The sequence below is a fragment of the Tupaia chinensis genome, unplaced genomic scaffold, assembly GCF_000334495.1.
Source record: "Tupaia chinensis unplaced genomic scaffold, TupChi_1.0 Scaffold000023_1, whole genome shotgun sequence".
NCBI classification, from domain to species: Eukaryota; Metazoa; Chordata; class Mammalia; order Scandentia; family Tupaiidae; genus Tupaia; species Tupaia belangeri.
Genome location: NW_006159453.1, coordinates 3923046 through 3949457, shown reverse-complemented (window position 1 = coordinate 3949457; position 26412 = coordinate 3923046). Strand labels below are relative to the sequence as shown.

Here is a 26412-nt window from a genome sequence, read left to right as displayed (position 1 = left end):
CGCGCAACCTCGGCGCAGGCGTCCAGCCTTCCTGCGCGCGGCGCCGCGGCCCGAGCGCAGGCTGCGGCCGGGAACTCGTTCGGGGACGGGCGAGGGGGGCCGGGCTTCAGCCAGAGACCGCCCGGGCTGGAAGATCGTTCCGCTTTCGGCAATCCGGGAAGCGGGCGCTGTGGTCGCAGGCGGTGGGCCCTGCGAGAGGCGCGAGCAGACGGTCTGCCAAGAGCCTGCTCCATCTCGCGCGCGCTCCCTTCTCTCGCTTCCCTCCACCCAACTGGAAGGGCGGAGAGAGCTGGTCACGGCGTAGCCGATTCCTCCCGGAGGTGGGTGTCTGCGGTCTGGCCCTTGTGGGGCCCGGGGCCCGCCGGGCGGGGGCGGGGAGGTGAGGCCCGGTGCCCCGCCCCCCGCGCCGGCGGGAGGGAGCTGGGGGCCCGCAGGTGCACCAGCCCGCGGCGGGCCATCTCCGGGTTGGGTACCGGTATAATCCGCTTCTAGCTTGTTTGGAGGCGTGGGCTCTTGGGAGCGGGACTTCTGCTGGAATCCTGGCCAGGGGCTTGGAAAGGAAAGCTGGGGTGGTTGCTCAGAGGACCGTCACCTCCAATTACTAGAGGGTTGATAGAGGAGCCTTCCCCTTGCAGCCCCCTTTCATTTGGGGGTAGTCTTCGCAGATAAATGGAAATTTTGGATTTAAAAAGCCAACCACAGTGAAGAAGAACGGCTACAGGTCGAGGGAAGAAGTAGGTAGGTCCCAGCTGGAAAGGGAGAGGGGTGTGAGGTCCCAGGGACACTTAGCTGGGGAGTATGTGACCGAAAGTAGGGTGGCAGGGTTGTGGGAAAGAAAGAGCAAACGGAAACGAAAACGCAGGCGGGAAATAAGGCAGAGGGAGGGCTCAGCAGGTAGGTAGAGATGGGAAATGTAGGCACCGGGAGTCTAGCCCCATGTCCGCTTCAGCTGGGGCCACTTAACCAGTTGGTTGGCAGATTTCCTCCTTCTTGACGTTGAAAAATATTTTTTGTTGAGCAAGAAAGGTATGAGGACGTATTTTTGGAAGAGAGATAGAAGTGAAGCGCTGACTTCTGGAAACTTTTCTTGGCTGCTTAAATAATAAAATTCCGTTCAGGCAGTGTTTATTGAACACCTATTACGTGTTCTGTGTTGGAAGAGTCTGGACAGGCAGGGAATTCCCTTCTGCAGTAATTGTGGGGCTGTTTACTTCATAAACAACCAAGAGGCCTGTCCAAGTGCCAAAAATGACAGTGATTCAGACCTTCCCGCCCAAGCTTCTGGGGCCTCTCTTACAGACCTGTGGGGAGAAAAAAAAAAATCTTGCACCATAACCAGTAAGTGGGGTCTTTCGATGGTATTTATTTTTTCAGTCCATAAATAACTGACAAAATGCCTGCTGTCAGCTGTTAGATTGAAAGTTCTTGCTTTTCCTGTCTTGACACCAAGTGGCTAAAACTCTGTTAAGATTTAAGAGCAAGTTAGGAAAGAACCTGAGATCAAACAAAATTAGGTAGTTAAAATAAGGTTCTGGGAAAGTTTATGTGGTTATTTAAGGAGCTCTCCCTGTTGGAAATAATTAGATAATCCATAGAAGGGAGGGGGTCCAAAATCTTGAGTTGGCAGTTTATTTATATTTGAACATTTTATCTTAGATTTGTCTTGCTTTCATTGAGGGTGTGTGTATGTGTACTTTGTTGATTAAAACGTTACAGATTAGAAGGTTGGAGAGGGAGCTGTCCTTAGATGACCCAGTGCCCCCCCTTCATGACATGCTGAGTAGGTTATGATGCAACTGTTAAAGTATTGAGCCATATTTGTATCTTTTTTTATTGCTATGTTTTCAAGGTTTTTTTTTTTAAATAATAAACTTGGTCTTTTTTAATTTTTCTCAGTTTTTGTATTGTGCAGACCTTTGGGGGGGGGAATTAATTTTAGGAAATTCTGATGTGTTTGTTATGTCCAAATAGTTAAATTGTTTTGGTAGCTGTATTTTGGAAATTAGAGCTGCTCCCGTTCTCAGGACTAGGAGTTGTCATTAACTATAAAAGTCAAGATTTTATTAAAACTTATATTCGGGGCTGGCAGGTGGTGTGGCAGTTTAGGACAATGGACTCCTACATGGCCAACCACGGTTTGAGTCCTGGACCTGGCGGCTTGCTTTCTCACTTTCCCTCTCTCTTTCTGTCTCTTTTTCTGTCTTGCTCTTGCTCTGTCCCTCTCTGATCAAATTAAAAATAAATAATAAAGTTAAATAAAATAATTCTTAGAAAAACATATTCATGATCATGTAAGTTCTTGAAATAGTAGTTTGTAAGGAGATTTTATTTGTTCATAATTGGAGCTGGTATTGGACATTCTGAGAAATACCAGCTGAGGTTATCGAATGCCAGTCATAAGCAGAGAACTAGAGTGGGTGCTGTGAGGTCTGAGCGGGAAGGAGGGGATCCCTGCGGTAATCAGGGAGAGCAGGTGAGACAGGTGCATGCGTGGACAGCACTAGCCACGGTTATGATTGTCCAAGCGTTTAGGGTGTTTGGAGCCTGGCGAAGGTGCTGTGTGTGTTGTGGAGGGGCACACATCCCAATCGATTATTTTACAGTGATCTGGGATGCACTGGCCCCAGAGGAATACTATTGGGGAAGCTTTGAGATGTGTCATAGGTTAAAACAAATAGGGCCGTTTGCCTGGCTGGGGCACAAATACGACTCATGAAGGAAGGTAGAGGAAACCTAGTTAGTGGAAAACGTCACCACAAGTCAGTGGTGTTAATCCTTTGCCTCAAGACGGGTGTTCACCAAGGGACAATTTTGCCTTCTGGCAGACATTTGGCAATGTTTAGAGACATGTTTGGTTTTTATAGCCAGGGGGCAAATGCTGCAGGCAGCAGGTAAAGGCCAGAGGTGCTACTTAAACGCCCTGCAGTTCACAGGGTGCCACCTCTCCGCCCCAGACAGAGAGGGATCCTGCCCCAAATGTCAGTTGTGTCCGGTTGAGAAACCCTGCCTGGACAGTGAACATGAACACTGCCGTGGCATGTTCTGAGAAGTAATGTCACTTCTCAGCATAGGCCTGGAGGGAGGTGGTTCTTGCTAGGTGAGGGAGAACAGCATTAAAGCGAGGAAGCCATCCTGGGAGACTTGTGCAGAGACCTGAAATGATAGGGTGTGGGCAGATCTGAAGCAGAAGGAAGGGGTAGGGGGTAGGTTGGCAGGAATCTGTGGCAGATAAGCTAGCAGGGGAGTATAATATTGGGGTAAGTGGAGCATCACAGTCTCAGAATTGACATTTTCGAGAGCCCCTTTTCTAATTTTTTTTTTTACAATAGTAAATTCTCATAGGTGCTCGCTTGTAGGCTTAACCCTCAGGAACAGCAAACTCTACTTATGAAGATACGTCATTGCATCTTTGGACTGTTTGTATTAGTATAGATTGAGCAGTCCTAATCTCAAAATCTGACTTCCAAAATGCTCCAAAATCCAAAATTTTTTTAAAGAATTATTTTTTATTTAATTTTATTCATTGTCATTATTTTACCTTATTTATGTATTCATTTGAAGTTGACCAGAAATAGAAGGAAAGTGAGAAAGCAAGCTGCCAGGTCCAGGACTTGAATTGTGGTCAGCCATGGGGAGTCCTGCCACCTTAACCACCACGCCACCTGCCGGCCCTCCAAAATCCAAAACTTTTGAGCACTGACATGATGCCACAAGTGGAAAATTCCATATATGACTTCATATGGTGAATTGTAGTCAAAATACTGCAATACAGAATGTTGTATAAAATCATCTTTAGGCTATGTGTACCAGGTGTATATGAAACATAAATGAATTCTGCGTTTAGACTGGGTTCTCATCCCAGAGACAGCTCATTATGTACCTATGAATATTCTAAAATTTGGGACCAGCAGTTGGCGTAATGGTTATGTCGCTGGACTCCTACTTAGTCGACCTCTGTTCGAGTCCTGGTCCTGGAGGCTTAAACTCACACCAGGCACATGTACGTGTGTGCCCAAGATCTTGAGAGGAGAATGGAGGAGAAGGGATTGTGGCATGATCATGCCCCCTGGGGGGTGATTTCTCACTTTCTTTCTCTCTCTCTCTCTCTCTCTCTCTATCTTCCTGGTGAGCACATGCACCCTATAGCAAAAACCTCTCTTAAAAAAAAATTCTAAAATTTGAAAATTTCCTAAATTTAAAACACTTCTGGTCCCAAGCTTTTCAGATAAGGGATACTTAGCCTGTATTATTTGAGCTGAAGACTGCCTCCTTGAACTTGGTGCCATTGGTTCTGTTTCTCTGGAGCTACCCACTTCCCTAAGACTGCTCCTTGAATGCACAGACAGTATGATGTCCTCTTCCACTCGATTAACTTTTCTAATGCAAAATAGTCCCAAGTCTTTTTACGGTCTTGCCTCGGACACGGTTTCTAGATGTCTTTCTCATTTGTCAGCCTTTCTAATGAGAGCAGCAGCGGCTGGCATTGGGTACGCTAATCAAGATGCGACCTGGTCAGTGCACCACAGTAAGAGCTGCTCCCTGAGACCTGAACAAGAACCTCCACTCACTGCAGCGTCCGTTTATATTAACTGCCTTTAAAAAAAAGTGTCTAGCAGAGAATGGTGTCTGTAGGTTATGGACAGTCAGAACTCCCAGACAGTTATTAAATGAGCTGCTGCATTCTGCATTCATGGGCAAATATTTTACCGAGTTGTTAAATAAAAGTTTTTGTTCATTTTTAATAGTAAACCTTTTACGTTTGGTTTAGTCCTTTAGCCTTTTGGGATTTTTGAGTTTTGACTCCGTCTTCTACTCATATAAAAGGAGTGGAAGTGGAAGAAGATGACTTTGCTGAAAACTTTGTGGTCACTTAACTAGTGCTATGTGAAACCTAGTAGTTTGGGCAGTGCTGCTCCTGTTGCGAGCTGGGTGTGTGGAGTGATGGAGATAAGTTCCAGGGTCTCATTAGCCTTTCCTTTAGGGGCTTTTGAGGAATCTGTTCATGGCCGAGCCACACTGCATTTAGTTCTTGCAGTGTTTGCACCTGAAGTGCCGTTTTGAAATTGTTTGAGTCTGTTGCAAGCTTCTGAAATCTGTACTCCGTCCTTTGGGGCCTTCATAATTTTGTTTAGACATCTGGAAGAGAGTTTCTCATGTTTTATGCAAACCCAAGGCTTGCTAGTTCAGGTTGCTTTTGAAATTTGTGAGGAAGTAGACAGATAACTGGCAAATACCACGCGTGAACTTGGTTTCCACTCCTGCGAGGCTCTGCCCTGCTTTTCTCTCCTCTCTTCTGTGCTCTTCCCCCTCTCTTCTTTCTGCAAGTATGCCCAACACATGTCATTAGTGCAGCTTTACATGTAGGGAATGAGATATAATTGAGCCTTAAAACTTTCTCCCTAGAGCTGGGCTTGAACGTATCATAGATGTAATTTCATACTTGGATTTCACGGGTTTTCACTGAGAAAACATTAGAAAAGTACCATTTCTAATGTCTATTGAAGCAGGTACATCAGAAATCCTAGGTAATTTAGTGCCAAGTTCTCTATATGTTCTAGATCCAGCCAACCAAGTAGCCAGAAATAAATTAACTTGGTCTGGGTAGCCATCCCAGAGTGCTGAAGGAGTGCTAGAGCTAAATTCCAAGTGTCACGATCTGCTTGTGCACCTTCTTTGTTAGGATGGAGATGAAGAAATAGAAGGGAAATTTTGTGAATGTCTGAGAAAATAATTGACAACCTGTAGATATTATCACTTTATTATTTTATTTTTGATGATTAACATGTCTACTTTATTGTAAACTATGGTGCAATTATATTTACTATAGTAACTAAAACTGTAAATGTATTTTATCCAAAATAAAAATATAGATCAAAGTTCTATATTGATATAAATTTGCTAAAGGATTACCCAGTTTGAAAGATTTAGTGATGCAAATTTTTTTTTGTTTTTTAAATGTCTTTTTATATTTTATCATTTTCAAACTTACATTTAATTATTTTACATATTTGTAGAGTATGACTTTTTTTTAATTTCATTTTCTTCCATACATTCAATCACATTATTTTTTGTCTTACAAAATGGATATTTCAACAGGTGAAAGGCAGTGTCAAAGATGAAGTCACCTTAAAATTAAAGATGCAGTTGTATCACTTTGAATCAAAGTGGAAGGGTGATAGCTGGAAGGGTTCGGCCCTTGAACTTCATGGATGAAAATGTCCAAGGCACAGGGAGGTGATGTGATATAGCCTAAGTTTAAACATGCAGTGACAGAATGGACAGTAGAATTTATCTGCCTTTTAGATCACAAAGGCTAAGGATAAAGATTTCTCTTCTGTCCAGAGGTGTGTAAACAGTGGGGTCCCGCAGGCCTTATTTACATAATTGATCCAACAGAAGGAGCCCACAGTGGAATTTCTAGGTTTACAACTGACAGTAAACTCTTCTGGATTATGAAATATCTAACCAATGGGGATTTGCTCCAGGGAAACCACACTAGGATGTATTAATCATCAGAAGATTTGCAGGTGAGTTTCCTTCCAGGCAAATAGAAGGGATATTAAGGAGAAATTACAAAACTACCTGAGGATGGTGTTTTATTGGGAAAACCCAGGGAAGGCTCTAAAAAGACTTTCACAGAATATCTCAACTTGCTGTCGTAGATTAAAAGGATAGAAAATACTCAGTTTCATCAAGATGTTGAAGGAAAAACTAGAAAGCATGGCCTTGATGGTGTTTCCACTGTGCTGTATTCAAAGTTATGGGCCTCTCACCTTAGGAAAGACTTTAGAGTTAGATTGACCCGTAGAGTGGAACCTGGAAAGTTTGGACAGTCCTGCTGGAATGTAAGCTTCATGAGGTCAGGGCCCTTGCCCATCTGTTTCTCTGACAAAGATACTAGGATCTCTACTGTCTGGAGAGAGTCCACTGGAAGGGGATTCATGTAGCCCATACCACCACTAGGGTGGAGGGACATAGGAAGCCTTGACAGTTCACTTGTTTTCAGTAAACTTGATGGTGGTACTTGAACTGATTGCCTCCTTGTGTCTGTGCGCTCATACTCTGTCAGTGTGGGAAAGGCAGGGATGTATCCATCTTGTTAGCCAGTCATTTTTGAGTGTCTCACATATGCAGGCCCTCCCTTAAGTTTTTGTCATACAGAAGAATGAATAAAGGGCCAGTAGGTGGTGTGGAGGTTAAGGCAACTGGATCCCACATAGCCAACTTCTTGGTTTGAGTCCTGGACCTTGTGACTTGAGAAACAGCAGAGTCGTGTGCATGCATGCCCAAAATCCTGAGAGGAGAGTGGAGAAGGGCGTGGCCATCCATCCTTGGGGGATGATTTCTCACTTCCTCCCTCTCTCTTTCTCTCTGTCTCGCTCTGGGGAGCACATGCTCCCTATAGCAAACTTAGCAAAAGAATGAATAAAGAAGTGTATCTTAAAGCTTTATATAACATACATTCAGGATGAATGCAAAGAATTATAGCATTAGTTTTTCTTAGCCCTGGCTGGCATTAGAATTAGCATAGGGAATGTTTTTAAAATACTTGTGTTTGTGGACCAGGAGGTTGTGTGGAGTTTAAGGTGAGGGGATCTCACATGGCTGACTATGCAGTTGGAGTCCCAGACACAGTGGCTTGAAAAACCTGCCAGGCATGTGTGGCCAAAATCCTGGGAGGAGAATGGAGGAAAAGGAATTGCAGCATGGCCATGCCCCACAACTGGGGATTTCTCACTTTTTTTCTCTCTCTCTAGTGAGCACACACACCCTATAGTGCAAAAAAAAAAAGTGTTCAAACCCCTTCTCATGACTTTTTAATAGGTTTATATATGTATTTATGTATTTTATGTGAAAGAGGGAGAAAGACATACACCTTCAACAGAGTGTCTTGTGGGACCAGCAGTTAGCGTAATGACTATGTCACTGGACTCATATGTAATCTACTGCAGTTCGAGTCCCGGGCCCAGTGGCTTAAACTTACACCGAGTGCGTGTGCATGTGTGCTCAAGATCCCGAGAGGATAATGGAGGAGAAGGGATTGTGGTATGGCCGTCCCCCCCCGGGGGGGGAGTTTTTGCTTCCTGTCTCTCTGTCTCTGTCTTTCTGGCGAGCACACGCACCCTATAGCAAAAACCTCTCAAAAAAAAAAAAACACACACACACACACACACACACACACAAAACAGAGTGTCTTGCCATGATCCCTCCTACCCGCGACCTTCCCAGCTAGCCAGCATTACAGCTGTGTGCGTGTACATGCACACAGCCTGGGGACAGAACCCCACTTTTCTATATAGCTTTCAGCAATTTAGAGCATTTCACTACTGCTGCACCACCACAGCTGGGCCTCCCATACCTATTGAATCTGAATCTTGGGGGATAGAATTTATCAGGAGTTGTGAAAAGAGCCTTTCCTGCCCCTAAGTGATTCTGTCCTGGAGCCAATGCAGAAAACCAACATCGTGCATAGTTTTGTATAAAAACTGGATACCAAGATACCTTCAGAAGAGATTTTGGAACATTTGTGGCTGACGAGCACATAATCGGCTATTCAGAGAGCTTTAGGGATATGTCTGTTACCTTAAAAAAGGATGACCAAGACAGCTGATGGTCCACAGCAGGGCCCTCAGTGCCTCCATTAGATGCTGCATCCTGGACTGGACGACATGATGGGGCCATGGTCATGTATGATTAAACATGGACTCATGATCCATCCTGGAGGGCTTGTTTCCAAGGTAGGCCTGGGATGACAGTTTCACCAGCCCAGAAAAAAGGAAAAAAATGAAGACAAAGCACTTCAGTTTTAAAAGCTTTTTAAGCTCTCTTTTTAAAAATAGCTTTTTAAAAATTATTCAGTTTCAAGGTTTTTTTTGTTCATTTGTTTGTTTTTAAATCTTGAGTTGCCCTTCCTACTTCGGGTTATGTTTTTTCTCCTTTTATGAAAGAATAGTGATGGTTTGTTTTCTGGTGTCATTTCTTGCTCAGGTTTTAACCTGACAATTTTATGACCGTCTTTCTTTTGAAGTTTTATTGGCTTGTGAAATCAAGTCTGGGAATGACTACTGCTCTGAGGTTTTCAAGATGTCTGTATCCTACCCTTGATACCTGTTATTGCAAAGGTTCACAAATAAGATGTTCGATTCTATTGCCAGTATTTCTTTTTCTTTTTTAAAAAGTTTATTTATGGTTTGAGAGCGAGAGAGAGAACGTACCTCATCACACCAAGATTTCCTTCCTCTAGCCCTTGAGCTCCTCAGGATGTTGGGCACACATGTGTACACATGGCATGTTTCACATCAGCCCAGGAGCTGAACACACAGTTTGCTGTGTGGCTTCTGGCTGCATGTTGATATGCTCCTGCCTCCATGGCTGTGGCTGGGCAGAGCATTTTTTTTTTTTTTTTAATAGTTCTTTACTGACTATACCAAACCTCTTGAGAATTACAACGTTCTAAATTGTTTACTTATTATAGATACACTTTTTTTTTTTTTTTTTTTTGCTAGGGCACTAGCCAGAAAGACAAAGAAAGACAGAGAGACGGAAAGTGAGAAATCGCCCCGCAAGGGGATGGCCATGCCACAATCCCTTCTCCTCCATTCTCCTCTCGGGATCTTGGACACGCACACACACGTGCCTGGTGTGAGTTTAAGCCACTGGGTCCGACTACATGGGAGTCTAGTGACATAGTCATTACGCCAACTGCTGGTTCCTTACACACTTACTTATATGCTTGCCAGAGAAGAAGAAAGCACCTCCCTCCCTCCATTAATGGGGCATGGTCACACTTCAATCCTTTTTCCTCTATTTCTCCACTTTGTCAAGATTTGTGGCACATAGATATGTTTTTTCAAGTCACTGGGGCTGGGGTTAGAATTGCAGTCGGCCATGTGGCTCCCGCTCCCAATGCACAGGGCTTAACCACTCTACTATGGGCTAACTCAAGAGCATTTCTTTTCTTAAAACTTTCTTCCTTGCCTCCTGTGCGGTGAGTCTTGTTGGGTCATTGAAAAATTCATGACGTGTTTTTGCATAGAAAAATACGTCTTGACTTTTCTGAAGACCTAATCATTAGGAATATTGCCAGAGAAGGCTTCACTTCCCCAACAACACACTAATCCCATTGTATCGGTAAATAACCAGTATTAATGAGTTGTACAGAGCAGAGAGAAAAGTTTTTGTAAGACACTTCTCTCTCTGAACAGCGTTGGAATCTATAAAGTTGTCTCTGGAGGCCTTACACTACAGAGACAGGCTGAAACCCATCAAATGAGAGATGAAATTCCATCTGTCAGAATTCTCTCCACTGATTGTTCCCAGCTCAATTTTAAACAATATTTTGAAATCAAAATCCTTAGGAAAACGGCCCTCATGGTGCTTTCAATGGCACCCTGCTGAATTGACTTAGATATAACTAGAGTTTTACACCTAGCTGGTCAAGAAGTGGTAGGACAATTTATGGACTACCTGAAGTTACTAATAATTATGGTTATTATTCATTAGGCATTTACTGATGGTCACATCTATGCCCGAGTTTACATGCATTCTCATTTCATTCTCAAGGCTGGAGAGGTTACACAATTGGCACAAGCACAAATTGGTGGAGGTGGAACTTGAAACCATGGTGCTTTCTTCCAAAGCCCGTTCTCCTATCTAATACACTGTTCTTTCTCATTTCTCTGTTTAGATGTTTTAGTATTCATTTATACCTGTATTTCTGTTAGATGAGAAGGAGATTCAGATTTTTTTTTTAGGAACCTTACAACTCACTTAGCTGCTGCATTTATTTGAAGTGTAGAGTTGTAGCCCCGCCCGAATCTTGTCATCCCATGGTGAGTTTAGAACACCTGGGGGGGGGAGTGTAAGGAAAGAAATTAATGAGAAAAATACAGAGGCAAGACATTTATGGGATGCAGACATGGATTATTACCCGTTGATGATAACGTGTTTCGCATCCTCCACTGGACTGAAGTGTATTCCTGTTGAGTAAATTCAACTTACAAATGAAGTGATGTATAGTGATTAAATGTACCAATAAAATTAAAAATAAAAATAAATGTTATCAAAGGGGGGAAAATTATCAACCTGTGCTAGCCAAGTGGCATGCTGGTTAATGTGGTTGAATCCCACATGGCTGACTACACGGGTACCAGCAGCTTGAAAAATACCAGGCAGATGCACACAATCCTGAGGAGAAGGGATTGAAGCATGGTCATCCCCCTGGGGGGAGGGGGGAGTTTACCTACTCTCCCCTATGTCTGTCTCTCTCCGGTGAGTGCATGTACCCTATAGCAAATTTAAAAAGAAAGAAAAAAAATAATGTATAAAGATGTCATTAATATTTGCTGTGGCGTTATGTCTTACCTGAATAAATGGTATAACATATAAGCAAGAAAAACAAGTAATCATTACTCATAGCATCAAAGTGAAAAAGAGCATGAATAAATTGGTACCCGTGTGTCTATATTATATTCATCGTCTGTTTTACTTATACGTGTGTTCTGCTCAAGCATAATCGTTCCAGTGGAGTAAATGCATTCTGTTACAATGTACACATTAACTGTTTTATTTTTCATTGGGAACCTGGTTGCAGTGTTACACGTCTTGCACAAACATACCCTCTTCTTGCATATGCACTTTAACTTAGTTCTTTGGAAATAGTTTATATTACAAAACATTTTCCTCTTTTGATTAGTACCCAGCAAATCACAGCTGCAATTTCTACCCTAATCAGAGAATTAATTGGGTACCAGCTACGGTTGGGAGGGTCTCAGGCAAATACACCAAACTAGGCCTGAGGTGGGCCTCACATAAGATGATTTCTGGCAGCCATTACCAGCTGGTCCTCAGGACAGAGTAATCAGGAGACAGTGGCGGCTGGGACTGGCCTGAACCAGAAAAGGGCGGTCCTGTCGAAACCAGATCTGTTTGGTGGCCGATTACTGTCCTCACACTGTGGGAATGTGGGCCAGTGTTGCCTGATCTGCTTTTCAGTGTAAGCTAGAAATCTGGCTTATTATGTAAAATGTGATTGTAAAATGTTGGCTAATTTAACCTTTTAAATAAGAACTTCCTGTAGACCAAACAAAATATCTTCGTGGGCTGGAAACAGTCTGTGAGCTTAAGGCCCTTAGAGATAGATAGCCCTTCAGTCGCCACATGAATGGAAGGACGGAAATTGACTAAAAGCACAGGGCATTTTAAAAACTCAGTTTGAATAGGAACAAATAAAAACTTGATTTATTCTCTTCTGCCTGATTCCCCCGCCCAACACACACACAGAACAAAACAAACCCCAAACCCTATTCCTGTAAGAGTGAGTTTCTGCCCTTTAACGTTGGTGTAATTATCTGGAGTGGATGCCCCTGAGGCCTTGTCCTGCCTCAGGAATAGTAGGTTCTGGAAGAGATAGGTAAGGGAAGACTCAGGAGGAGGGGAGGAGGATGGGCCTGGTGATAGAGTGAGGAGTAAGATCCCCTTGGAGCTGAGTAAAGAGATCATTTACCTCACGGGGCCAGCTGGTGAGGTGGTGGTTAAGGCAGTGGCTTGGAAAACCTGCCAGGTGTGTATGCATGCGTGCCCAAAATCCTTAAAGGAGAATGGAGAAAAAGGGATTGGGGCATGGCCATCCACCCTGAGGGGATGCTTTCTCACTCCTTCCTTATGGGAGGGGGGGTAAGATAACTTACCCCAGAAGACAAGGGAAAATTTTGTTCTCATTGTATTTTTATCTTGTATCTATTTTTTAGCTTTTGAATAATATTTAATGACATGAAAATGTAATTGAAATTAAAAATGCTGGAATCAAGCAGTATGACACACCCTAAAACCCCAGTATTGTCAATTCAAGGGTAATAGTCCTCAGGAGCAGGTGTAGTTCTTGTTCAAAGACTAAACCCGAGTGTCCACAGTCCACACTCTGGGGTAGGTGACGAGAATGAGAGGCAGGCACAGGTACATTCACTGGGATGTGGAGACTGAAGATTTGGTAGTCATGTGATGTGGACCATCACATTGAACAGCACAGGCAGGGCCCTGGTGAATTCAGGTTGTCTCAAGCAGAACCATTCTGTAAGTGCCAACATAAGGGCATCTTCTAGAATCATCTACCTTAGTTCATGTCATTCCAAAGAGAATTAAAAAATCATTGGCTTCCAGGACAGGAAAAGGCCTGTTTTCTGGCCTAAATCTAACCCTCTTATAATAAAATTAAAACTAATTAATGTTTTAAATTGTGCACTGTCAGCCCAGCTGAGACTCAGGTAAACCAGATCTCTCTGGAAATCTCCAATAGATATAAAGCCCAAGCCCACAGTTTAAGTGGACATTCCATACTTGCTCAAGCTATGGACTAGTAAAGACGACTTCGTATATCAGACTATCTCTGTCTAATCTTTTTGTTTGAGACGCCGGCTTTTTTGCCCCTGGAGGGTTGGTGTGCTTGGTGCTGCTTGGACTTGCCCCCATGGTCCCTTCGTGTGAGCCGTGGCAGCAGGGCCACATCGGCTCTGTCAGGGCACACTGCTTGGAGTACAATGTTGGGGTGGTCTTAGTTTCTGCCCCTAGTTGGGGTCCCTGGGCCATGCGCACCTTGCTCAACCTCGACCTGCATTGTGACACTGCTAAGTGCTCTGGTCTGTAGTTTTATCTGCTGTTCTGGAAAGAAGTCCAGGGTAAGGGTAACTTACACATCCTCTTCGAAAAGAGAAGAGTGGCAATATTTTAGAAGATCTCTGTAACTAGCTGAGTCTAGACTCCTACTCAGATAGGGGATTTTTAAAAGTGTTTTTTCTCTTTATCATTCCAAATACAGTGCACCATTCCTGGAATTTCAGCATTTTCAGGGGAAGGAAACCTGGTTGTCAGCAGGTTCTATCCAGTCCTTAGGACAGACAGTCATCCCTGTGTGATCTGAACCATGTCTTTCTCACCTGGTTTAACTTTAACTTTCTAGCACTTTGGTTGCTTTTAGAGTAAACACTCTATTTTTTTTTTTCTCATTATAGAAATCAGATTGTAGTGCTGAGTGCAGGTATCCTTGCGCTGTTGCTAGGAGAAGGAATAGTGCTGAGAGAAGGTATCCTTGCGCTGTTGCTAGGAGAAGGAAAATTCTTCAAATTCCACTACTTGGCCTTCTAGGGACCCTAGTCTGCAGATGGAAATCCTGGAAGATCCTACCAGGAAGTGAAATTTGTAAATAATCTTTGTGCTGGTTTGGGGTGTTATGGATTTATTTGTTGTACAAGGACTTGTACAACTTTAAACTTCTTTTCGTGTGTACTTGAAAGAGAACTTGATCCTAGTGACTAACCTGGAAATCCTACTAGGAGTTACTTACGGAGGACTTGCAGGTTATGTAGAATAGCTTTACTCTTCATAGTAGGCCCTGTCCTCCCAGGACCAAGAGCAGCTAATTCAAAGTCACACAGCTGATAAGCTAGTGATTCAAGGTCACATAGCTGGTATGCAGGGGCACTGTGATTTGAACCCAAGCAGCCTAGTTTCAGGAGCTGTGCCTTTTTTTTTTTTTTTCCTGGAGAGATTTTTGCTATAGGGCACGTGCACTCGCCAGACAGACAGAGACATAGAGACAGAAAGTGAGAAATCACCCCCCAGGGGGGATGGTCATGCCACAGTCCTTTCTCCTCCATTCTCCTCTCGGGATCTTGAGCACGCAATGCACATGCACCTGGCATGTGTTTAAGCCACCGGGTCCAGGACTCGAACCGTGGTCGACTACGTGGGAGTCCAGCGACTTAGCCATTACGCTAACTGCTGGTCCCAGGAGTTGTGCTTTTGATGGCCTCATTTGTGCCCCTGTGTTTTCAGAAAAGCAACAATCACAAATTTACTTTAGAAACTTTCGCTTTCCCCATACCACAGCCTGAAAATAAGCATCAGGGTTTGATTGAACAAAGATAGGAAAGACAATTCTGTTTTGCTGATGCCTTTTCCCCAACCCCAACTAGTGAAATTGTTGAGACCATTTCCATCGAGGAACAGAAAACTGACTAAAGAATTTTCCTGGAACTCTATGCGAAAATACTGGCCTGATCATTTTAAGAGCTGTTGGAGCCTCGTTGCTGTGACAACCCTCATCCTTGGCACCAGAGTTGTTTTGAAGAGCACAAACCCTATCTTGTTTTACCTGTACCTTTACAACTAGTCCATGTGGTGAGCTTCTAAGAGCTGCTAAGCTTCTGCCATGCTATTAGGGTTTAAAGATTGCTTTTGGCACTGCATGTAGGGCAGTGGAAAGGACCTTGCTTTTGGAGTTTAGAGGACTTGAGTTGTGGGCCTGGGGCATTGTTCTACAGACTTGGCGTGTGGCCTTCGGTTTCATTGCCTGTAAATGAAGGAGGGGATAATAACTGCGATCTGGTTTGGTGAGGGTAAAAAGCCATTGCATATGACAGTACTTTATTAACAGCAGTAGTGATGTGTGAGGCAGTGAGTTGACCAGCCTTGCCTTTGCATTTTCTATGGGTGGGGGTAAGGTAGGTGCTTGGGCGTGTTCGGGGGGGGGGGGGGGGGGGGGAAGCTCTTGTTAACCTGAACGCCTTTCCTTTCCTGTTCTCTCCTTACCTGCTGTTGAGTGTGGACAGTAGTGTGGGTGTTGACTGTTTCTGGCCCAAATTCCTTTCCTTGGATTTTCCCCCTCCTACTTTGGGCCAGCCTCCAATTTGCCTACAAAGTCCTGCTTGTTGTAAGGGTGAAGCAGCGATTCTCTGGGCAGCGACACAGTGGCTGCAGGCGGTTACTGTAGTTCAAAGCCAAAAGCCAGGCTGGAGTAGGAGGGACACGGACAGGGCTTGTTCCTTAGAATTGTATACATTGATTTTTGAAGGGAAGAAAGGGTAGTAAGAGATGCCGTCTCAATAGAAATATTATGCGATGTCCTTCATAACAGAACAAAATTGGATAAGGAGAAAGGGCTTTAAGAAGTCACTGTTTATTACATTGAAACAAATACTTTGTTTCTTTTCTTTTTTTGTAAAAGCACATACTTTTTGGCACTTAGTGGGTTTGCATGCAATTAGGAGGATGGGAAGCAAAAGTTAACAGTAAATAATAATCGCAGCTACAGCAGTTGTCATATTAGTGCATCGTATGTGGTCAGCCGTGGGCCACTTTTCATGTCTTCTCACTTCAGGCATGAAGGTTATTATCATTAGTGTCTATCTTAGTCTGTTGTGTTGCTAGTAACAGAATACCCAAGTCTGGGCAATTTAAAAGAAACAGAGGTTTGGTTTTGTCTGTTGATTCTTTAGATTTGCTACAGGGCACGTGCATGTGTGTGTGTTTGAGGGGAGGAGTTACGCCCAGTGGGGATGGCTGCTCCACAGTCCCCTCTCCTCCAGCCTCCTCTGGGGATTTTGGGCACACACGCACACATGCCCAACATGGTTTTCAAGGCTTGGGTCCAGGACTCGAACCTCACAGTTGGCCATGTGGAATCCAGTACCTTAACTGCCATACCACCTCCTGGGATGGAGGGTTAAACAGCTCACAGTTTGGGTGGTCTGAGGTCCAGGGTCTACTTCTGGTGAGAGCTTTCTTCCTAGTGGAGTCTCCTCGCACAGTGTGAGGTGGCTCAGGCATTACCTGGCAAAAGAGAACAAGAGCAGAGTATTGGTGACTGTGTCTTTGTCCGTAGATTGGCTCGGTTACCCACGAAGGCCCGTCCTGATGCTTAATCTCTCTAAAAGCCCTATCTTTCAGCACCTTACAATAGCTCACCAGATTTCAATCTTTGCAGATACCCAAAGATATTTCTTCCTTATGTTAGGTCATTGGGAAAGTCAAGATGCATTTTTCTGTTTCTCTCGGTGAAAATGCATCATGCCTTTCCCGATGACCCAATCTTCCCCACACATGAATTTTTCAAACCACAAAAGTGTCCCATTTTAGTGATTATAAAACTGAGGCTCAGCGTATTGAGATAACCTGCCCAGGGTTGCAGTGCTGGCAAGTAATTGGAAGAACTGATCTTTGAAGCTAGCTTGGTTTCTCATCCACAGTGCGAAAGATGAGTAAGACACGACCCTGCTGGGGGGCAGACTGGCATGTACACAGTTGAAAGCCCCCACCATGTGCACTGTATGCTGTCATTCTTGCAAGAGCTAATGTTTCTGGACGTTTGCTCCGAGGAAGGAGAAACTGCTTTTGAGTGGAAAGATCAGTGAAGGTTTCACAAGGAAAAATAATTCGAGCAGGGCCCTGAAAGAAGACAGAGGCGGGTAGGCAGAGAATTGGTGGGAGAGCCCAGCAGCCATGGGAGGGCAAAGTGCAGAGACAGGAAGTACCTGACGCATCTGGGCAGTGGCACTGGGACAGTGAGGGGTGTCGAAGGAACGGAGGCCAGAGAAAGTTGGGACAGATTATAGAGGGCCTGGAGTGCCCTGCTAAGGAATTTGGACTTCATTCCATTGCCTTTGAACAAAGGTTATTCCATTGAAGTTTCGTGTGTGTGTGTGTGTGTGTGTGTGTGTGTGTGTGTGTGTGGAGGGGGGTGTATTTCTTCTGACCTCTTGACTTCAGTGATTCTGCTGGGGCAGTGGAGAAAGGAGTAGAAAGTCTGCAATGGAGACTTCCCAACTGGATTGCCTCTTAGGATCTGGAAGCTTCTTAACTGGACAGACTGCAGTAGCACAACCCTCAGGGATCGAAGTGCTTTAGATCCAGGCGGGGCGGGATGTTTAATGACCCTGCAGGTGACTCTGCGAACAGCCAGGCGAGGGAGTGGTTTCTAAGGCGTTAGGACTTGGGGATAAAGCTAATGCGGGATTTGCCCGTGTATGGGTCATTTTTATGAACCATGGGAGGCAGCCAGTCATCAGAGGTTGGGGATGATCTGCCTATTTGGGTTTAACGGTTTGCTATTTATTCTGTGTAAAGGTTAAGCAGTAATCTCAGAGCATTGCCGTTTGACTGAAGTTTTTCACGTATGTTTTTCCCCATTCGTGTAGGATGGCCTTGACCATCATGCCCTTGTACTAGATCTCTCTTTCTCTTTTCCTCTTATTTATTTTTCATTTTGTGTATTTTAGAATAAAAGGGCATATGTAGGATTTTTGTCGTGTCCTGCCTTCACTGACTGACTGTCTCTGGTAGAACTTGAGCTTTGGCGTCTACTCTTTCGATTTTTTTGTTTTTGTTGTTTAGGTTTTTGCCACAGGGCATGTGTACTTGCTGGAGACAGAGAGGGGGAAAGTGAGAAATCCCCCGCCGTGGGGGATGGCTACAGTCCCTGGTCCATTTTCTTCTTGAGATTTTGGGTAGGCATGCACACCTGGCATGATTTTCAAGTTGCCAGGCCTGTCCTGGACTCAGACCGTGGTTGGCCATGTAGGAATCCAGCGCCTGAACCAGTGCGGCACCTGGCCCCTACTGCCTAGGTCCTAACCCGACTCTCTCTTGCTGGCCATCGGACAGTGGGAATGTTATTTAAATGTCTATAAAATGAAGATGTAACAGCATTTACCTGCTGGGTGTATTTGTGAGTACAGTTTATATAAAATGCGTACGGCAGCTGTTGGTGTGTGGGTCACCCTCAAGTGCTAGTCCTGTTGTTATTAATTTTGCAGATATCAAATATCTACCTTCCCTATATTTTTCACATGTTGAGAGCTTTACTTTGAAAAATAATGGCCAAACTGCTGTGGTGCAGGCAGTAGTTGTTGCTCTGTGATATGAGAGCATCTGTGAAGGGCCTGGGTTTGGTTCCCGGGTCACTTTGAATGCATTGGGCCTGCCCAGGATCGTGGCTGGCTGGAAGGCGGGGATGGGAAGGGGTTGCACCATGAAGAGATCCTCTGTGTGTGTGTGTAGTCTCTCTTTTTCCCTCTCTCTCTCTCCTTTCTCTTTTTTCTTTTCTTTTTTTTTTTTTTTTGAGAGGTTTTCGCTATAGGGCGCATGTGCTCGCCAGGCAGACAGAGAGAGACAGAGAGACAGAAAGCGAGAAATCACCCCCCAGGGGGGATGGTCATGCCACAATCTCTTCTCCATTCTCCTCTCGGGATCTTGGGCACGCATGCACACGCACCCGGCGTGTGTTTTAAGCCGCCGGGTCCGGGACTCAAACCGTGGTCGACTACGTGGGAGTCCAGTGACATAGCCATTACGCTAATTGCTGGTTCCCTCTCTCTACTCTCTTAATAATAAACTTTTAAGAACTCAACTTGCTGTCAGTGGCTTGGTGGTTAGGGCGCTGGACTCCCACATGGCCCAACTACAGTTCTGAGTTCCAGGCCTGTCAGCTTGCTTTCTTTCCCTCTCTTTCTCCCTCTGTCTCTGATGAGTGCATGTACCCTATAGCGGATTTATTTATTTATTTTGCTTTTATTTTTTTGAGAGATTTTTGCTATAGGGCACCAAAAAGCCAGAGAGAGACAGAGAGACAGAAAGCAAGAAATAACCCTCCCCCGCCCCCCCCAGTGGGGATGGCCATGCCGTAATCCCTTCTCCTCCATTCTCCTCTTGGGATCTTGGGCATTAATGCACACATGAATAAATCTGTGAAAAATAATCAACCTACTTTAGAAGTAAATAAAAATCAATTGTGGTGGAGAGTGGCAAGGATGACATATTAGCATGCTTTTTTTTAAAAAAAAGAATGATTTTATTTACCTTTATTTATTTTAATTTGACCAGAGTGGACAGAGAGAGAGAAAGCAAGCTGCCAGATCCAGGACTCAAACTGTGGTCGGCCATGTGGGAGTCCAGCGTCCTTAACCACCACGCCATCTGCTGGCCCCTATATTAGCATGTTTTAATTGTGCAATGTCCCATCTTTCCTTTCAAGGCTTTTTTATTTTCTAGAAACATAAGCTTTCCTCCTGTAAATGGGCCTGCTAGGAGACACTTAGAGTCCTCATCTGGGAAAGAATTTTCCCTTTCATGCTGGCTTCAGAATGAATAGTTTTAATTTGCTAGAGGACATGTGTACTCACCAGAGACAGAGGGAGGATGAGAGAAAGCGTGTCCCCATGCTATGTTCCCTGCTCCATTTTGCCTTTTGGGATTTGGGGCACAGATGCACACACATCTGGTGTGTTTTTCAAGCCACTGGGTCTGGGACTACCCTAAACAAACAGCCATGTAGGATCCAGTTGCCTTAAATCCCATGCGAGGAGCTGCAATAGAGTCTTTAGCCTCTTGAATTGTGCATTTCCTGGAACCCAGCCTGAAGATAGGCCGTTTTCTTCAAATGTTCCAGACCTCACGTACTCCTGTTTCTTGAGCTCTGAATCAGCTGCTAGCTTTTAAAGTATAATTTTTGCTGGGAAGACAAATAGCCTATCAAGGGAGAAGCTAGTTCTCAACATTAAAGAAATTAGAAATGATAATTTATGCTTAAAAAAATAATGTTACTCCAAGTTTTGGCTGTCCTCTCTCCCCCTTCTCTGCTGTTCTTTATTCTGCCATGTATTTGCAAACCATTCTCATGACCTTCTGTCTGCGCAGCATATTTGTAGTAGGGCCAGATTATACATACACCACTGGCTTTTTCATCTGACCTCTTCAATTCAGCCTTTGAGCCCTTTTTTTCTTTGGATTTTGCTAACAAAGTCTTCTTGCTGAAAGGAATATTATTTCCCATGGAACTTTATTAATGGCACATGGAGTAATAGGATCATACTCTGTGAAGTTCGGAGCCAAGGTCCTACAATGTAAAACATCCCATTTGCCACTGCTTGCTTTACTTACTTCAGCGCTGGCATCTTAGGTCAAGAGATGGTTACAACCCATTGGACAGCCTCAGCCCATCCTTGTAAATTAAAGGAAGCACAAAAGTGAAACTGCTTGTTTTTCTGCACCTCTCTGTTAATTTAACTAAGTCCATTGGCTAGTCCTCATTTGCCCTTCCTCACCTCCCAAATTAATGGTATGTGCAAATGTGATTATAACAGTGTGAATGATTTCTAAGATACTTCTGAATACAGATTGAATATTGTTCCTTGTGGCTTTTTCTCTTTGTAGCTGTATCCAGTGTTTCTTTTTTTTAGCCTGCATAACTCCTATGTGGTTTTTGTAGTCGCAGAAGTTGCAGTTGATTTCGTGATCCTGATTTCACAGGACACTGTATCCACTGCTTTACCAAGATCAAAGTACAAGGGGCTCATGGCATTCCCTTCCGTTGCTAACTCAGTTGTGCTGTAGCCAGGCAATCCTGGAGCCTTGAATCTAGATTTCTGGTCAAGGTGAGGCAGTAGCTCTTCTTCCTGACTTTTCCATTCTGCAAATGTCTTTCTTTTCCCTCTTCAGTTACTCAGCATGGGTGCAGCCTCCACACCCCTGACCTGCAGCTCTCAGCCCAATGCTCCTAGGACCAGTAGTTTTAAAGTCTTACTGGAAAAAGGAAAAATCTCGGGAGCGTTTAACACCCTCTTTTCCTTCTGTCATATTCATGGCGCTGTGCCCCATAACTTTCATGTTGGGAAAAGCAAGCCTATCCACTTGTGGCCTATTGGTAATTAGCTGTGTTGGTTAAAAGTAGACTCTGTCGCCAGCCAGGCTGCCTCAGTCTGCTATCCACTTATAGTGTGATTTTGAGCATGTTACTTAATTAACATCTCTGCATCTATTTTCTGATCTGTAATGTGGAGATAATGGTAATTCGTACCTCATAGGGTTATTATCCAGAATAATTGAGTTAATACATGTACAGAGGTTAGCATGTATTACACTAGAGTTGGTTTTAAAAATGATGAATAAGCTTTCAAAAGTTTAAAGTTTCTCGACTTTCCGGGTACATCATTCCTCTTTCATGCTATTTGCCTTCGCCATTCCATGAGAGGCCTAGGAAAGGAGACAAAAATCGAAGGATCCAATTTTGCAATCTTAAATTCTTCACAATTTTTTTTTCTACTAGACTTCATTATAATGGATAATTGAAAACATATTCAAGATAGTGATGTGTATGACATTCCCTATCAACTCTTTTATTATTTTCCTACTTTCACACGTATGAGCTTACAGATGTTAATATAGTTTTAAATAACATGTTTTTTTCTTAGTAATGACATTATATTTATTTAAAATGCTATGACTGATACTTTAAGGTTTTTTTTTTTTTTTTAAAGAATTATTTAGTTGGGGCTGGCAGGTGGCATGGTGGTTAAAGGTGCTGGACTTCCACATGGCTGACTGTGGTTCAAGTCCCAGACTTGGTGGCTTGCTTTCTCACTTTCTCCCTCTCTCTCTGATCAAACTGGAAAATAATAATAATAAATAAAGTTAAATAAAATAATTATTTTCAAAAACAATTCTTTATTTAATTTATTCATTCACTTATTTTTTAATTTGACCAGTGAGAGACAGAGAGAGAGAGGGAAAGTGAGAAAGCAAGCCAAGCAAGCCACCAGGTCTAAGGTTCAAACCCTGGTTGGCCATGTGGGACTCCAGCACTTCAACCACCATGCCACCTGCCTGATACTTTAAAGTTTTTAGTTTTTTGTTTGTTTGTTTGTTTTTTAATTAAGGTTTTTGCCTTGGGATTTATGCTTGCAGAACGAAGAGAAAAGGGAAGTATGAAATCGTCCTCCAGGTGAGCTGGCCACACAGCGACACCTTCACCTCTATTCTTCTCAGGATTTTCGGTAAGCACTCACGTGTGCCATGCTCATATGCCACTGGGTCAAGGATCCATGTAGTTGGCCATGTGGGATCCAGTGCCTGAACCACCATTGCCACCACTGGCCCAGTGGTTGGGCTTTTAAGTCTGCTATTTCAAAATTACAGTGCCCTGGGGCCAGCACTGTGGTACAGTGGTTAAGGTGCTGGACTACCACTTGGCTGACCATGGTTTCAAATTCTAGACCTGGCAGCTTGAAGCACACTGAGCATGTGTGCATGTGTGCCTCAAATCCAAGAGGAGAAGGGAGGAGAAGGGATTGCTGTGTGGTTATTACCCCCTCCCCCCAGGGGTGGCGATTGCTCACTTTTCTCTCTCTGTCTCCAGCAAGTGGCATGCCCTACAGCAAAAATATCTCTCTCTCTCAAAAAAAAAAAAAAATACAGTGCCCAAAGAGAATTGAAACAATTTTTGTTATTTAAAAACGTTTATATATCTGTTTATTGAGAGAGAGAGGAAAAAAAAAAAAAAAAAAAAACCCAGCCTCCTAGCCAGCCAGGAGCATGAGCGCGTGTTCTTGAGCTGGCATATATAGGTCAGCCAAGAACCAGGCCCCAGTCTTCCATATGGCTTCTAGCATCGCAGAGAGTCACACCATGGCTTTGCACCATGGCTGGGCCAAACAGTGTTTTTAAATAAGGAAGCAAAAATACTCACAACAGAATATGAACAGACAAAACATGCCTTCTAAAGAAAACGGTCTTGGTGGGCAGTGTTTAGTCTGCCTCACACCACAGTCGACAGTCAGCAAATAACCCAAGGCAGTGCTTGCTAACGGTCTGGACGGGCACATTTGAATACTCCTGACTTGTACCTAAGCATTTGCATTTAGTCACACTTTTATATCTTACCCTTCTTTCATATTATGCTCACTAAGTCACAGTACATCAACCAAAGTGGTGCATTTTCTGTACATGTTTGAATAATAACTAGAATAAGAGAGAAGACTTCGAATAATATATTGAGAGTTTATCACAGTTTGACCAGTGGATCTGTCTTATTATTTTATAAAATAATATCCAGCTGCAACCCAAGAGCAAGTTTAACCTCATTTATATTTACATACATGGCTCTGGCTTAAAATTTGTTGACCTGTTGCAAAATACATGTTTATACTTGACACTTGACCAAAATTTGGCAAGGTGGTGGTGGCATGATGCAGTTAAGAGAGTATATGACAGGGTAATGTTTTAAAAGCAAGATTTTCCTGAGAAAAAGATAATATAGAACAGACTAATAAATCCACAGCCAAAATGCACCCACTCATTTCTCTTCAATTAAAAGGAGGAAGGACAGACCCAGTGTGAGTTGCAGCTCCATTACCTAGGGCTTTGAGAAAATCACTTAACATCTGTGAGTTCCACTTCTGTAGCACAGTGATAATGACTCCTCCCTGCAAAGGCAGTTCTGGGAATTCAGCGAGGCAGAGCAGGTGGGGTTTGTCCTTTGTAAGTCAGCAAGAGATGAGTGGGTTCATAAGGTGGAAACTGGGGAGCCTGAGGCCCTGAGCTTAGGGAGGTAACAGCCTGGGAGATAACTAGCCACTGTGGCTCTGTGTTTCTACCTTGTGACTGGGTCTTCCACAGCATACTATTGGGGCTTAAAGTAGTATCCCCCTTCTCAGATGGCTCAAAACCAGGAAACTCCTCAGAAAGAACCTAAATCATCTTGCAGGCAGCTTTTTTAAAGGATGATTTGCAGCCCCTTGGTACATTTTGCTGTGGCAAATGACACTGGCTCCTTGATGATAGCTAATAACCCTCTGTGGGTAAATGCCAGTGAAGCCAGCCAGTTGGCTCTGAGAAAGGCTTCCTTGAAGGCCGTGGCCCAGGTTTTGCAGAGGCCAGCAGGTTGAGCGGGAGTGCCAGAGACCTTCCCAGAACGTCATATCGCATGTCCTACCCTGTAAGTGGAGACTGAGACAAGGGACACTCGAAGGCTGTTCGTGCAGAGAGGCTATCTCTTAGGCAACCAGAGGACTTGTCATTTTTCATTTTCTTATTTGTAAAAATCTATCTGTAGATCACTAGGAATCCTTAATTTATACAGAGAAATCTTGTGGCAAGATCTTTCTCTTGAAAAGAAGAAAGATAAGCAGCATTGTTCTTGGAGAGGAGTTCATCATTTCCTCCTCCACACCCATTAGTCCTCAGAAAAGCTCTCTCCGGTAACTTGATATGGAGCCTCTAAAATGGCTTTCACAGCGCTGCTGCCTTCATCGGTGGACTCTGGTACTTAGGGGTTAGAGACTGTCAAATCAAATATCTCAGATTATTCCAAAATCAGTTTTCATCTTTTGTGGCATCATTTGTGCCTACCTGGGAATGTATTTTCTCTCTTCTTAGGAGGCTGCGATTTATTTATTTATTTATTTATTTATTTATTTATTTATTATTGGTGAATAGAGGAAGAGAAACACCCTTCATGGGGACTGGTTATGTCATTCTCTTCTCTATTTCTCCCTTTTTTGGGCATGTCAGCATGTACACACACGGCCTACTGTGTTTCCCAAGCTATGGAGTCTAACACTCAGACCATGCTGTCAGCCATGTGGGATCCAGCTGCCTTAAAAACCAAGCCATGAAGCCAGCCCAAGGCTGTGGTTTACTGTTTCATTTTCTACTGGGCTGTGGTAAGGAGGAAACACTTCTTTATAATACTTAAAGGCGCAGGAGAATGGCGTACCCATCGGGAAGTATGCTATGATGCTCAGGGCTTACGGTGGTTAGGGTTAGGAAGCATGTCAGAAACTATGTTCTGTTCTCCACACTGTTCATTTTGGGAACCCTACCCAGAGTGAACATTACTAAATGTTTTTATTGTAGAGCAACGTTTTAGGTATAGGAACCCAAAGAGAGAATGCTGTTGCCTTCACTTCCAGCTGGCCCCTGCTCTGGAGGAAAGTTTGTGAGTGCAGGGGGCGCAGCATAGGTGAGGTGGGTTCCCAGGGCCCCCCGCCCCCACTCCACCATAAACTACTCTTCCATATTCTATTACCTGTTGGATAACTTTTATTGCCTGTTGGATAACTCAGGACAGTACTGGGACAAAACAGGAGTAGGTCCTTGCTGTTTTTAAGGAATGGCTTTGAATTTGTCAGAAACAGGGCGAGTTTTCAGAAGTTAGTCTAAATCTCACAAATTCCCAGATACAGGAACTAAGGCACTGCTGGTTTATTTATGCATGTTTCCTTTGCTTTTTCTTAAATTTTATTTTTCTTCAGAAGTTTTCTTGTTGGGCCGTCGAGTTATAATGAATAACAGAAATGAAGGCAGGGCCACCAGGAGATATTTTTGAAGATAATTATTGACAGGGTTTTTAAAATAAGAGAAGCTGTGAGCAAAATGCCATCCCTTGCTCTCTCTCTTCCAACCAGGTACTTTGTGGGGAAGACATTAGCTCCTTGAGAAAAAGCATTAAGTTTGTAAAAAAAAAAATTAATGAAGAATGGACAGGCCCAGGGTAAGCAAGACTTAGAAAAGGAAACAGGTGCACAGAGCAGGACCCTATAAGGACACTTAGCCCAGGAAGATTTTACTAATAAGCCCTCATGAGACTGTGAGTGTTTGGAGGGTAGGAATGTAGCAACTCACTATTCATGGCAGCCCCTCTGCCCAGCCCCTGCCATACTTGAAGGCTGTTGTCCTCACAGTTTATCTGAGCTCGACTTCAGCTCAGTGAAGTGGTGGAGAAGGATGAGCGAGATGCAGTTCATCACACTCTCTCCGCAAGTGTCTGGTCTTAGCATTGCCAGGCTCTTTTTTTTTTTTTTTGAG

At 43.8% G+C, this 26412-nt stretch overlaps 1 protein-coding gene across 2 annotated transcripts in view; it reads left to right on the top strand.

The window, feature by feature from the left end:
* Positions 1-461: 461 nt before the first annotated feature.
* The window catches only part of LRRC8D (leucine rich repeat containing 8 VRAC subunit D), a 137036-nt gene continuing 111085 nt past the window's right edge, over positions 462-26412 (top strand). Inside the window, exons 1-2 of one of the 2 annotated variants that reach the window (XM_006140164.3) lie at positions 462-738; positions 22513-22601. The gene's annotated coding sequence lies outside the window, so the exon portion shown is untranslated. The remainder of the gene's footprint in view (positions 739-22512; positions 22602-26412) is intronic. The other variant, XM_014586644.2, reaches the window with a different exon arrangement.